This window comes from Puntigrus tetrazona, chromosome 6 (genome assembly GCF_018831695.1).
Source record: "Puntigrus tetrazona isolate hp1 chromosome 6, ASM1883169v1, whole genome shotgun sequence".
Classification (NCBI taxonomy): Eukaryota; Metazoa; Chordata; class Actinopteri; order Cypriniformes; family Cyprinidae; genus Puntigrus; species Puntigrus tetrazona.
Window position 1 is genome coordinate 7,555,599 of NC_056704.1, and position 14,922 is coordinate 7,570,520.

General features: G+C 37.2%; 1 pseudogene; it reads right to left on the minus strand.

Moving 5' to 3' along the window:
• Window positions 1–14,922, minus strand: part of LOC122346793 — a 46,233-nt pseudogene that overhangs the window by 30,069 nt on the left and 1,242 nt on the right.

A 14,922-nucleotide genomic window follows, 5' to 3' on the forward strand; every position in this document is an offset into this window, starting at 1 on the left:
AAAGATGGGCCCATTACAAATTAAGAGGGAAATCAACAATACTTCACATTTAACAAGATGAATCAAATCAAAAGATAAACCTAGCACAAAGAAACACTAAATCATCCCCAAAGAACCTAACCCATAACCAAACAACAAATAGACAACTAAATATAATTAATAAAATCAGCAATTTTTCCTTTCTTGCTCGTCCCCGACCATCTCTCCGAATGATAAATACGTCCAGGGAGACCCGTTTGCCTTTAAATTCCCAGTTTCCACCCGGACTCTAATTTCCGTCACACCAGGAAGTTGAAGTACTTGGGCCTGACAATCGTCGCCACACGTCGCTTGGTAAACTTAACTCAAAATAGAAACAAAGGTAAATAACACATACAAAGCAACTAATTTGTGTGCACTCCAAATCAGTAACAATGTATGTTATAAATGAAACCTATGGAAAATAAAGTTATAAATCATGTATGCTTATGTGATTAAATGCAACTGACAAGAAAGTTAAACTAAACCATAAATAAACATGATTTACAAAAAAATGTGTCGTGTGTGAAAAAGGTGATACGGGTATATTACCACTCATGTGCGGCCACCACTCAGGCCGTCACAATACTTAATAACGACGGGAATAAACATCTTTGATAAGCAAAATTACAATGGTAAAGGCATTTTTGACTCAGATTCATTTTAATTTTATAAAATATAACCACATGCATCCAAAGAAAGCATGTGTTTACTTGATGATCGATCAAACTAAATTTATGAACCTATATGAAACCAACATGGATAATATTATATTACATGGATAATAATACAGAACTTTGCAGATGTGTTCTAAACTACATTTTTGTATTATCTTGAACACTCTTATTTGTCATTGACCATCTTAATCTTAATTCTAACCTTACTAATCAGTAAATCCAGAGATTTGCCCTCACCTTGGAGCTCTGTCTGATAAAGGACAGTCTGTCCACAGAGCTGATGTCCAGTAGGTCCTCCACCCCATCAGCCAGACCAGAAAGAGAGGAGCGTTTCAGCCAGTTTCCTGTTCCACAAGTGAAATGGTTACATGAAATAAAGTTAGTTTAGCCCTCTTGTTACTCTGAGACCTATTCAGGTTTGCACTCAGGTACCCTTTAAACGGAAGTGCAAACAAGCCAAAAGGAATGTGCGAGGAAAGATTTCATGCTGGTGGCCCGGCTCATACCGCATAAACACACAAAAATATACAAATAACTCATACACTCACAGTACAAAAAAGCATTACAAATAAATAAACCTTTGAATGCATTGTTGTTCAGAACTAAAGCTTTCATTATGACACTGTATGATGAGGCTGCATTACTAAAACACAACACACATACGTAACACGAGAGAGTGAGTGGATGGCGAACTTTCCTATGGCATGCTGGTGACAAAAGGAAAGAACAGAGATATGAATGATTTTTCATAACATTCAGGTCCCTAACACAACAGGAAACAAATTACAGCTCAAGTTAAAATAGAGTTTATTGGTTTATTCAAGTCCTAATATTAACTTTACAATCTCTGATGTGCAAGCATTACAAATATGCATACAGTTGTGTTCAACCAAGAACTACTGCAGTCTTACCTATGTGTTGCATGGACATTAACACATATAATCCATATCTTCATATTAGAGTGAGAAAATGAATCCTAAAGAACCATCCATGTATGGAAATTATACATTTGTAGATATTATGTTACAGGTAAAAAGTCACCATATGGAATATTATGAAACCTGAATCCTAGTTATACTGTAATTAAAGAAATTTAGAAACAGGGTAGTCAAGGGCATGAAGTAACATAATGAAGATGGTAATTAGGTGCATTGTATGGAAAAACCAAGGAACAGAGACAATATGTTTGTAAATCATTTCTCTTTCACAAAAACCAACCTATGGGCAGTTTGAGTTTCTTGCGTAGTGAAATCCTTCTGGAGCGTGATCGTGAGCGACGGTCTGTGGTAGTGCCGGAGTGGGCGGTGGTGCACTCTGACGTATCCTGCTCTGATTGGCTGCTTGTATCACTGGCAGCGCTCTGAGATTTGAACATCTTCCTCCAAAAGTCTTTCCTTCCTAAAAGCGCTCCTGGGATTTGCTCGTCACTGAAAGACAAACAACAAACACATACACTCAGTCCATGTGATTTAGGCATTACAAATATTTTCAACTGTTCAAATTGATAAACAGATAAATGTTAAAGTGAAGTAAGCAAATAGCTACATGGATAGCTACAGTCGTGTCACGCCAGAAAACTTATGCATGTACTTTTTTGCTGATGATGGCTTGGTGTCCTCCTTTTCGTCTGTTTTTTTAGTGGTGTTGAGTTTTTCAGCGCTGTCCAGAAGGGCACTCAGAGCCACGCGTCGGAAGACATTTCCATGGGACTCCTTGATAAACTGTACCAGCTGACGTATGTCACAATACAGGCCCTGGTTTTTGTGTTTAGATGTAATGAGAGAAAGCCGGAGTGTGAATGTGTGAAAAGAGAAACATGGAAAACAGAAACTTATTTACCAGATATTTATTCTTTTTCTGCACAGGTAATTATCAGCTATTAATTTTCCACACAGAAGCACTCAAAATGAAACTAGTGCTAAAACTGTCCTAGGCAGACGCAAGGCATTAAGAAAAATCTCTGTTCATATGATAGCGAATTATGCATAACTGATAATGTCTAATGACTATCACCTTTTCTATTTTTCTAAATATTTTACTTACAGTCTACTAACTGATTACCATTTGCACGTACCAGCTATTAACAAGGTGTATGACAAAGCAGCACTTCAAGCTGAATACACCTAATTATTGTTGATCAACTGCAAACAGCAGCTAAATTAATTCATGTGGCATGTGTACAGCTATCTTTGACGTTCTCTTTTTTGTGATTTAGAGGAAAAGGTGTGCCTTTAATTTGTGATTTGATCATTTGTAATTTGTGCCTTTAACTTTACATCCCACAGTATAGCGTAGTCATGATTTAAAGAAATAGGGACAATTTTACTTTTCTCTATCGTGACCTACATCTGATTAAACTGAAGAATACTAAAAAAAAACAAGTAAAGAAAGTATTGCAAATAACTAAATACAATCTGTCTAATTTTAGGTATATAAGAAACTGCTTACCAACTACAGCAACAGAATTATGTATAAATTGTATAAACTACTTTAAACTGACTATAAACTGACAATTTGATTTCAAGTTAAAAGTACAACACTGAACGCTATTTTCTCCTTGTACAAGCAGGCATATAAAGTGTCAGACAGAAAACCCAATACTTACCAACAGTGATATTTTGGGCAAATGTTATCTTACAAAATACATTGAGGCCTGTTTGATGTTTTAAAACCCAAATGGAAAAGCTCCTCCTCCACTTGGTATTTTTATTAAGTAAAAAAAATACAAAAGATCTACAAGATCTACTCAAAGAGGGGACTGTGACATTCATTTCAGGTCCACCTCTATTAGTCAATCATGCTTTTCCATGAGAGCTGGAAAATGCATGCTTGAATTATTTTATGGTTGTCATTGTACAATTTAGCCGTGTGTTATTATTTTATTAAGTCATAATTGTGTCTGCTGTGTTTTATATACATGTTTAATGTTTTCTTCTGAAGCTTGTGAGCTGTCACTCTGTGTGCTTGCATGGCTGTTGCTGTGTCATTCTATTGATGTTTTGCTGTTGTTTTAGGATTTCATATTTCCATGTTTAAACACGAAGCAGTCTTTTTACGTGTTGTTTTATTGTGCGGTTAGCGTAACTTTCACCAAATGTAAACTCAAGACCAAACATTTGCCAGCTGATGAGTTAAATGCAGCCCTCTCACCAGGTTCTCAGAACTGTGAAGCTCATGTGTAGTGGAGGCACATCTCGTGATGAGAGACTTGAACATGCAGCCCACCACCACAGTCTCCATGCTCTGGGCCAGAGACTTGTCTCCTCCGGTGGTGAAGTTGTTCCCGAAGCCAGCCTTGTCTGCGAACACAAACAAGTCATCTCAGAGGAACAACTGTGACCCGGCTGCCATGTCTGGGCAAAATCACTGAGGCTCAGCCATAAGTGCCAAACAATAAGGGGAAGCAGGAAGCATTGATGTTTACAAGATGAAAAGGGGGAAAAAATCAATAGCACGTATGATAGGAAAACCTAAAAAGTGATTTGTGCGGGGTTTTGAAGGTTTGCATACATGCAAGTGACTGTGGCCTGAGAGATAGTAATAGACCTAACAATCAGGTCATGCTCTGATTTCACAGCAATGCTGAGTTTAGTTTAGCTGGATCTTATAAAGCCGGTTTTAGATTGTTTATTCGGTAAAGCCTAAGCACTGTTTAGCTCTACTACAGGCGAGAGCATCACCCTGGACATTGTGAGGAGTGCAGGAATGGGTGTAATGCCTAGTTTTGGCAGTAAATTTAGATATTGTGTATCTACCGATGTTTCTTTTATTCGCCCTCCTGGACCTCTCACCTGCACTGCCGTATTCTGCAAGAGAAAAGATGGTGGGCAACATTGGTGTCAGGCCAGCACAGACATGTACTCGTAAGTCAGGAAACACCAACTCATTCCAAAACACACATCCAGGCACACACAGATGCAAAAGAGGACAAAAAAAAATTAAATAAAACATAGGGATATCATTTTTATAACACTCACTCATGTTCACTAACTTGCCAGAAATCAATCGAAATTCAGCTTGTCTTGCTGTTTTTATTCCGTCAGAATTGAAAATACAAACAATGAGAATTGGCACTGTCAATATGATGTTTGGCAAGTCTGCTGAAAGGTTGAGTGATGAGGACTGGGGTACAAACAGTGGAGTTTGACAGACAGACAGACAGAAAGAAGGAAAGGAAGAAAGTACTACTGGCAGACATGAAGGCAGAAGACAGAAGAGGCCAAGGAGCGAGAAACGAATGACATTAAAAAAATGTAGAGACGATCTGTATTTCCAGCTTATTTTGTAGCATTTGCTTCATGTTTCTCATTCAATACTTTGTAGCACGTGGCCTTTTAATGTATTTGAAGGCTTCTTTATTGTGATAGAACTGCAATGCCATTGCTGGCATGTCCGTTCCTAAATTAAATATGCATTTTTGATGTTGGATAGATGTACCCAACCACCAAACCGTGTGGATTCACTCTAATCTAATTCAGTGTGAAGAAGCTAATCATATAATCTTCTGAAAAGAGCCCTGACATATGAAACTAAATGATTCTGCTGCTATATTAGGTGTTATGATCTGTTCTGATTATAAAGCTACATTTCTGTTGTTTATCTGAGACACGTGATATGACACAGAAATATCCAGATGTTCTGATAAATGGAATGTGACAGCCACAGTGTTCATATGAAAAGCTACTCACTCCAGTCTACTAAAAGAAATGACACTTAACTGCAGAGTCAGCAGGTAATTTTTGGACAATATTAACCCAGAAATTGAATCAGGTACTGTACCACCTGTTTAAATCTGAACGGGCTTGGTTTCCCCATAACGACTGGCAGGAACTGACAGGAAAGTAATTACACACAAAAATTGCAAAATATTTTTTTAATAACACAAATGTGTTTCAAAAAGATTTAGGAAACAACTGCTCTGCTGCAACTTAAAGGCCAAATAGTACCTCGTCCCTTTCCGCATTACGCCATTTTCGCCAAGAGGGCCGCCCACCCTGCGCATGCGCGAGTAGAATGCTAAACGAGCGTAAACGAAGTAGTCGGCGTCGTAGTCCGCACTAATCTGCGACTGAATACTTTGAAAGCTGTGCGGACGCGGCTGAGACGGAACGCGGAAAGTAAAATATACGCCGGCCCCAGGTCTGCCTACACTGGACGCGATAAAGCGACCGTTGAAAACCGTTTGGAATTTGCGTCAGCACGTCATAAATAGAACGCGGCAACAGTTTTGTGTGGGAGGTTTGTTGTGCCGCGCGCGTCAGGTGTGGACACTTCAAACTATCGCGAGGATATCGCCACACCCCTACTACTTATTGCTTAAAAAAGCTAAACTGTCAACAAAATAAATGGTCCTTAACAGTATAATATTAATCTGTATACATTTAAATGAGTTATTTAACATAATTAGCTACCATGTAAAATGTAACTTCATCTATTTTCTCTCTTTCAGCCCTTTATGTCTCTTACCGGTTAGTTGTTCTTCCAAGCAATGGTTTCATTTTCTTGCTTCTAGCCATCTATCAAAGCTTTATCCTCAACATATTAATGAATTAAAACTTCCAGTTTTGAGTCACCAATGAGCTATTCTAAGTTGGTATGAAAACAGATGACCAGTTATACAAGAGACATGAAAATAGCAACGTATCTTGCCATGGACAATATATACTTTTAGGAGTTATTATTCACCAATCAGAATGAAGTATTTCAGAGAGCTGTTTATTCATTAAAATTCGCTTGAATGAATTTTACAGAACCCTAGAGTAATTTTTTTATTGCATTACACTACCTGTCAAAGGTTTTGAATAATTTAAGATGTTTACCAAAGCTGCATTTATTTGATCAAAGTCAAAACAGTAGCATTGTGAAATATTACAATTTAAAATAACTGATTTCTGTTTCCAGAAATCGTTAAAATATGGTGAAATTCAGCTTTAACATAACTGGATTAAATAAGCAGTTATTTTAAATTGCAATATTTCATAATAGTAGTTCTGTATTTTTAATAAAATAAATGCAGTCTTGATGAGCATAAGCAACTTTAAAAACATTCTAAAAATCTTAATTAGTCCGAATTTTGACTGGTAATGTTTTATTGTTTTAAATTTCACTTGAAAGTATTCTAAGTTTTAAATACAAGTTCGATACACAGCTCTATAATCATACTATAATGAAATTGATCTCTCTTTTAGGAAAAGACAAATCCATCTCTATTACTGATGCATGAAAATGAGGCTCATGATATCTTTGGAGATTTCATAAAAGGGATTAAAAACTATGCCTGGGCATGTTAAAGACATGCACTTCATAAGTGCAGCTCTGCCCTCTTACTGTCAGTGATTGGTTCCATGCAGAAGCCAAGTAGGGCGTGCAGGAAATCCACAATGTTGTTGAGCGAATCCTTATTAACATATTCTTTCATAGTCTGCCGAAACTGCACCTTATCCAGCTTGTACAGAGTAGTCAAACAATTCTGCGCCTAAAAAATAGGACAGAGCATAGGGTCATTCACCTTTGTTGGAGACAAACTGCTACATGCAATTGCATATACAGTACTATATATATATATATATATATATATATATATATATGCATTACTGCAAGGTCTGAAAGAGATCAGTGATTAAACCATAACCTCTTAAAAAGTAAAGGTTAATCTGAATCTGTACTGTGAACTGATATTTTAAGTGTACACATATAGACCTGCATCCGGAAGGCGGTCTCAGAAAGCCCACGATGGCCTTCACCACAACCGCACGCACAGCCGAGTGATTTTTACGATCTTAATGAGCATGGTGAGAGCCAACCTGTGAGTGCTGAGTGAAGTGTCTCCATCCTGTTGATGATTTAAAAAAATGCATGAACATCTTACTTGATAATTACTCTCGCATATTCATTCACACAGCAGATATAATACCTGGTTGTCCTTGTTGTTCTTTATATCATCTCTGCTTCCTCCACGGCTCTCTCCACCCCCTCCTCCATCTCCTCCACCACCTCCATTCGGCGCCGCTCCTGTGCCTCCTGCCGCCTCCCCTGAGCTCCACCCGCACTCTGACTGGCTCCCTCCTTTGGACGCTCCGCCTCTTTGTCCTCGGGTTTGGAGGCTTTCTTACTCACACTGGGCACCACCCCCAGCTGCAGGAGGCATTCGATGATGTTGAGAGCCACGTCGCAAATCCGAGAACTGATGTCATGGGTGAGTACGGCATACAGGGCCCGCAGAATAGCCTTAAAAACAACACACTACTCACTACTCATATCATGAAGCGTGTGGTCAGATCTAATCATATTTTACTGGGGTGAACTCAATTTAAAATAACTTAAAATCTAAATACTATCAGTAAAAAGTTTGAAATACTGTAATTATTTTATTATGTTTTGAAGAAGTCTTTTATGCATTTTTTGGATAAATAAATAGTGCTTTCAAATGATTAATTGCAAAATAAAAGTTGTTGTTTGCATAATATATGTGTGTGTTCTGTGTATATTTATTATGCATATATAAATAAACACACATACAGAATATATGTAGAGAATAGTTACATGTATGTACATATCTATATTTATATCCATTTAATTTATATTATAACTATCTTAAATCATAACTATCATAACATATTTTTATGATTTTTTTTTGCGATTCATCGTAATTAATAATTTGACATTAAAACAATAATATTGTGAAATATTAGTTATAATTATTGAACACCTGTTAAGTATTCTAATTTGTTTTAAAAATATTTTATAATCTGCATTTGTTTAGAATACATTCTAATATGCTGATTTGTTACCCAAGAAACATTTATTATTATTAATGTTAAAAGCAGTTGTGTTGCTTTTTGTGAAACTTGTGACACACTACTTTTAAATGTTTAAAATTTTTATTTAGCAATAATAAGTGACTAATGACACAATTTAGATTTTTGATTCAAGCCTGAAAAAATATTTTACCAGAAAAAAACACTTATAATTTTAAGAACCATTACTAAAAACTATGCATCAAATTAAAATAAATTATGAAGAGCCTTTATTTAACAATGTAAGAAAATCCTAATTATTTAAAACTTTGACCGAAAGTGTATAAGCGAATTTGTCACTCTGCGTTCGGGCCTTACCATGAGGTCCAGCATGCCATTTTTCAGAATGAAGTTGTTAGTGCCCTCAATAGTTTCTCGGTCCTCTAGCGATGTGTAATTGATGCAGGAGTCTGTCAGACTTCGGGGAAGGTTGGAGCAGGCCAGCGGCTCACACGGCATCTCAGGGATGGGAATGGGGTTACACAGTTTCTTAATGTGCTCTGTGAAGAAATCTGTGTAGCCTACATTAAAGGAAGCCACAGTTGTGTTAAATGTAGCCATGGTGATGGTGGAGATCTGGGAACGAACTGAGAAAGAAGTCAATGAGTCAAAATCACAAATGATTATTATCCATCCAAATTTATTTGTACGTTTATTTCTTCTCTAAAATGTTCAGCGAACCCATTAGCATCTCACTGTGGCCCGCAGATTGAAAACCCCTGTTGCATTTTATTCATCTTTATTAATTCCAACAAAGATTAACTGCAATGGATTCATAATTAATACTGTGATTGTGCTATATATTTGCTTACCACCCTCTTTGATGGTATTGTCGCTGTGACTGTTGGAGTGTTCAGGCAAGTTGTGGTGGGAGTGAAAATGTTTTGCTCCAAGACTGTCCACATCTCCGGCAGTATCTGAGCTTCCACGACGGGTTAACTTCCCTTCAACGCAACGAAAAAAAGCCACAATATGGCAATAATTTGTAAATAATCTCAAAGTGCATGCAATTGGAGAAAGCACAAATAAATCTTGGGATAAATAAAATAGAATTTGGGAAACGGGCCCAATTGCTGTCTACAAAAAAACAGCATATAGGACAAAATAAAATGGATTCGTAGGGTCCAACATACCCATGATAGTGGAAGGCCAACCCCCTCGGTCCAGTGTGCGGCGGTCGTCTCCCAGTCCAGAGAAGCTTCCGAACGAGAAGGTGCTACGTGTGGGTGAGACATCCAGGTGATCCTCGTGCATCAGGAAAGGTACACCCATTCGACGCTGCCGTTTCTTCCCAGTATGGTGGAATGGGATAGAGCCTTTTCTCTCTCGATCTTCTCTTCGGTTTTTAAACTTAAAAAAAAAGACGAAACAAAAGTGAGACAAAATGAAATGCAGATAACTGCAATAAAATGCAAAATCAAGTAACCTAGCATGTGATTTTATTAGAGGTTTTTACATAAAATATACCTTTTTGAATATGTTCATGCCCATCTCAGTGGAGAGGTCAGGGACTGCTGGTCTCCTGAGGTTGGTAACTGATACTTTAGAGAAGGTCTCAGAGCTCAAAGACCTGCTTTCCTCATTACATTTCAAAGTCATATCCTTAGAAAAATGGCAAAGCAAAAAAACAGGGTATCAAAGGTATGCATTTTTACAGAATTTTGTTTTTACAGAAAAGTTTTAAAGTTGCAATCGCACGTCCTGATCGTGTATAGTGAACTTTATCTTAATTGTAAGATTGCCCAGTTATCCCTATTACTCATTAGTGGCATCTTTGGGTTTTATTACTGGACAGGCAAAATCATGTCCAACATGCAGGCACATACAAAAGCATTTAAATCATCCACATGGACTGATCTTATTATCTCACACAACACCGTTCATCAACAAAACATTAACAGAATTTTAATAGTACCAGTGTTATGTTCCTTTTACTACGTTCTGTGCCTGTTTGCCTGTGTTTCTTGTCCATAGTACCCTGTTCTGCTTTTACTTGATCATGTTCCTGTTACATAAGCCCTGTTTCTTCATTTCCTTTGTTCGTTGTCGTGTGTGTGTTTCTCCTACAATTTTCAGAGTGTCATTTGTGGATTTAAAAAAGAATTAGTACCACATCTGTATTTTTTTTATCACTATGGGTCTATATTTCAAATATATAATCTGGTATTAGATATTAAATTGTGCAAGTAAATTATTCTTTATTTTTACATTAAGATTACTTTGCCACCATCTTCCACTTGTTTTATGTTGTTCACATTTTTCCAGATTGTGTGGAATTTTAATATCGGCCATTATTGATTATCATGACCGTAGCATAAAAATAATAACCCTGGCCCCACCAGAACCTAATACACCGCCCATTATCATCTGAAACTGCTATGTAAAAACACACAGTCAGCTAACTGACAGGACTGTTACCTGTGTTTTGTGAGTATTAACCAAAGAAGGGGTAGCGGCCACCATGGAACTGCTGCGGGGCCGTGGTAAGGGGGGTATGAGGGGCTCAGGCGGGCGCTCAGGCTTCTCCTGCAGTATCTGACGCAGTCGCTGCAGGTAGTATATGAGGGCCCAGTGCACACCCTCTTCCGTCCAGTGAGGCTGCATCAAGCAACGCAGCACTGCAACATCAAAATAGGTGGCATACCTTGCTCGCTGTGATACAGAGATGCCACCGGGGACTGAGAAACTTTCAGCGAAAAGAAAGAGAGAGAGAGATTTGTTACAGAAAATGATGGTCAGAAACAAGTTCAGACTGAGATTGCTCAGAATGGTTGCCTGGCAACTGCAGTGCGAACGCAGGCACAGACTAACGCTGTGACAGATGGGAGTCTGGAGACTGTTTATCTAGCTAACATAGAACGAGTTTCGAGATAAAAAACTCTAAACTAGTTGAGGAAGATTGTAATAAAAATATAGCATGATATAAAGAGGTTTTAATATGGTATAAATTAGAGTTCAGAAAGACAGCATTTATCTGAAATAAAAATTCAATTGTAACATCAAATCTCGTAATATCAAATCAACAATTAAATCTTTATCATCAAACTTAAGGCATCCTTGCTAAATAAAAGTATTCATTTCTGTACCCCCACCCCCAATACAATAAAAAAATTCTAATAAAATAATTGTAAAAAAAATGTTTAATAGCAAATTATCATATTAGAATGATTTCTGAAGGATCATGTGAAACTTAAATCAGTAGTAATGATGCTGAATATTTAATAAAATTGTGATCACAGGAATAAATGTCTGCTTTTGCTGAATTGTGGACCAAATGAGTGCAGGCTTGGTAAGCAGAAGAGACTTCTTTAATAAACAAACAAAAAAGTACTGTAAAAGTATTATTATTTCATGATAGCTATTGCATTAACTGATCAATGATTTATGCAAACTTATTATAAAATTGTGCCATTTATGTCAGACCACAAGTCTTAATATGATTTTTTCCTATACTGACAACGATGTTTTCCCTCAATTCAAAACAGATGGATAAACAGGATTGCGCTCCATGCACCACCTGTATGTAGAAACACTCACTTCTTTGGTTGTGAAAATCCTTTCTCAAAGGCCTGCTGCGAGGACCCTCCCTTCTCCACAGAGTTGCCACGGCGACAGCTCTGCCCTGTCACCGAGGGGGAGGAGGAGTCTGGCTGGGCTGATTCACATACCACCTGAAAGCCCAGATAGAAGAGGAAATCACATGACCCCGGCCGAACAATGATGTTAATGCGCTACGAGAGTAAATTAATATACGCCAGGACTAAATGAGCCACAAGGGGCTGTGCAGCTGCAAATCACAGTCTGAATACTCACTGCAGGGCACGGGTTACTGGTATCATGAGGACTACACTGGTTATTCACTGGAGAGTTCCTCTTAGCTGTGGAGAATATAGCAGAGATAGCGTGAATGTATCAGCACACATAAAGATAGATTTGTGTTTCGGGTTCAACGCTGGTAAAACACAGCAATCATTAAATTGTCCTTGAGGACAGAAGAGATAGAATGACAGAAATCTGACCTGTAACAATGTTACGCATGGGTTTGACAAGGGAAGAAAAAGCAGGAACATCGGGCTGACGGTGCTCCCACATTGGCTGCCAAATAACAAGTCCACCAGCCAGTCGAAAGGTGAGGTCTGACTCCTGCCAAATGCAGAATTATAGATAATTTTTTTTGGCAGATTAAGCTAAATTAATAATTTAGTATTTACAAAATGAAAAAACATGTATATAGTTAGTATGTTACACTATAATAATTACAATATGCTTTATTTTAATTCATACAACAAGCTGGAAATTAAACTAGCTGTACATTGATGTTCAACAGGCTGTAATGAAACTCACTTCTGCTAACCTCATTTCTAGTGAAAAATCAAGAATGTACAGCAACAACGTAGAGCAAATCATGGAAAACTGGCATTACAACGCATGCACAATAACACTGATGTACAATTTTTAAGATGGCAAAGCAGGAACTTCCATGAACCCTCTCAAACTGGCCTTGTGCCAGAAGAAAAAAAAAAAAAAAAAATATATATATATATATATTAACAGAAAAAGCTCCAACCTTGATCCGGTTAATGAGGGGGGCGAAGAGAAACACAAAGAGCTCCACAGTGGCCATGTTCTTGTGGTAGAGTTTGGCACGGGCATATTCATTTTCTTCGGTTGTGCTGCCATTGCGGTCCGTGAGACCCTGGTTGGGCTGAAGGTAGGCACTACTGCTACCACTGCTGCCCCCGACCACCCGTGTCCCAGGCCAGGCTCCTGGTGGCACTCCTGGGCCGCCTCCAGAAGCATCCAGTGCAGAGTATGAAGGAGTTTAGTTTCAGCCACCCCAAGTTTATCCTGGTGTCCTGGTGAAGAGAGATTGTGGACATGCTGATCAATAAAATTAACCACAAAATGAATTCGCCCCAAACGCACGAAGGACATAGAAATGGCAGTGGAGCTCCTACCCAGCTTGTTGCGGTTCGAGAGAAGGATGGCAGTGCAGTGGAGAACATGAGGCAGAGCGGCCTGGACCAGCTCCCAGCGAGAGATGCTCTGGATGGCTTCAGTGAGGGCTGAGAGAGGCCGTGGAGTTTGTTCTCCACCAGCACCCGCTCGAATGACTATACGCAGGATAAAAGCATGAGACGTAATCCTCAAGAGCACTTACTCAATGGTTACTTCTTTTTGTTACAGTATTATTTGTATACAAGAAAGAAGCAAGACTAATACTAAAACCAATAATAATAAAACAATAATAATAATAATTACTATTATTATTACTAACAGAACTGAATGCAGATTTGTTTTTATTTCTTAATGGAAGAAAACTGTCGATAAAACAAAATATTCACAATTAAATTCATGATTAACAGTCTTGAAAGGCAGGGTTGTAAATACGTTATAAAAAGCAAATCCGTAGTTCATTACTTTAACCTCAGTTTAAAAAATAAATAAAAAAATAAAATAAACACTTAAGGAAGATAAACACTGTATTTATTTATTTTAACAGTAAACTACTGTAAGAGTACTCAAGTAAAATCCGATAATTGAGGAATGGTGTATCCCTTAATATATGGTGAAAAATTAAACATTTTTAAAGTAATATACTTATAACTAATAAAATACTATAAATGTACTCTTTTGGAAATTAAAAAAGACATATAAATTTACAGTAAAAATTGTATGACATTTGTTTGAAATAATTTACCATTATGCCATTTTTTATTTATGTCTATAGAGGCTATACAGTATTAGGCCTACAAATGTAAATGAGCTTTGATTATATATGTGTGTGTGGCTTTCTTTTTTTTTGTTTGTCAGAATATTAGCTCAGTCATTCTTGAGACATGAAACAAACCATGTCCAGCAAATGAAACAGCTATTAGGTTAAAAAAATATATATATTATATATGTATAATTGTTTTTATTTTATTTATTTTTTTGTATTTAACACTCTTCAAATTAATTAGATTTTTATGTGAAATCTATAATACTTCTTGTATACTCTACAAAATGGATAAAAATTATGAAAATGCTTTGTTTTATTAACACTTAATACTATCTCATATCAAAGCATGGTTGTTTTACAGTGACACCACAAGATTTAGTGTTCCAACGACTTATCAGAATATTTAAATCTGACTCTTATATACTCACTGCTAGTTTGTTTTAATACAGTAATTGTTCGATTCAATGTATTTAACGCTTATAACGACTAAAAATTCAGGTGTTCTTCAACACGGTCGGATCTTTCACCTCCGTCAGCTAAACATTTATACAATATTTCATTATGATACATTATATTTCCTGCGGCATTGTAGGTCATGTGTGAAAGTGCAATCCTCTGCTTACATGAGAGTTTTGAAACGTTAAAAAGTGGGGCGTTTGTAGCAGCTCAGTAAACACAAATGTAGTTTCATGTATACAAGTAGTTTCAT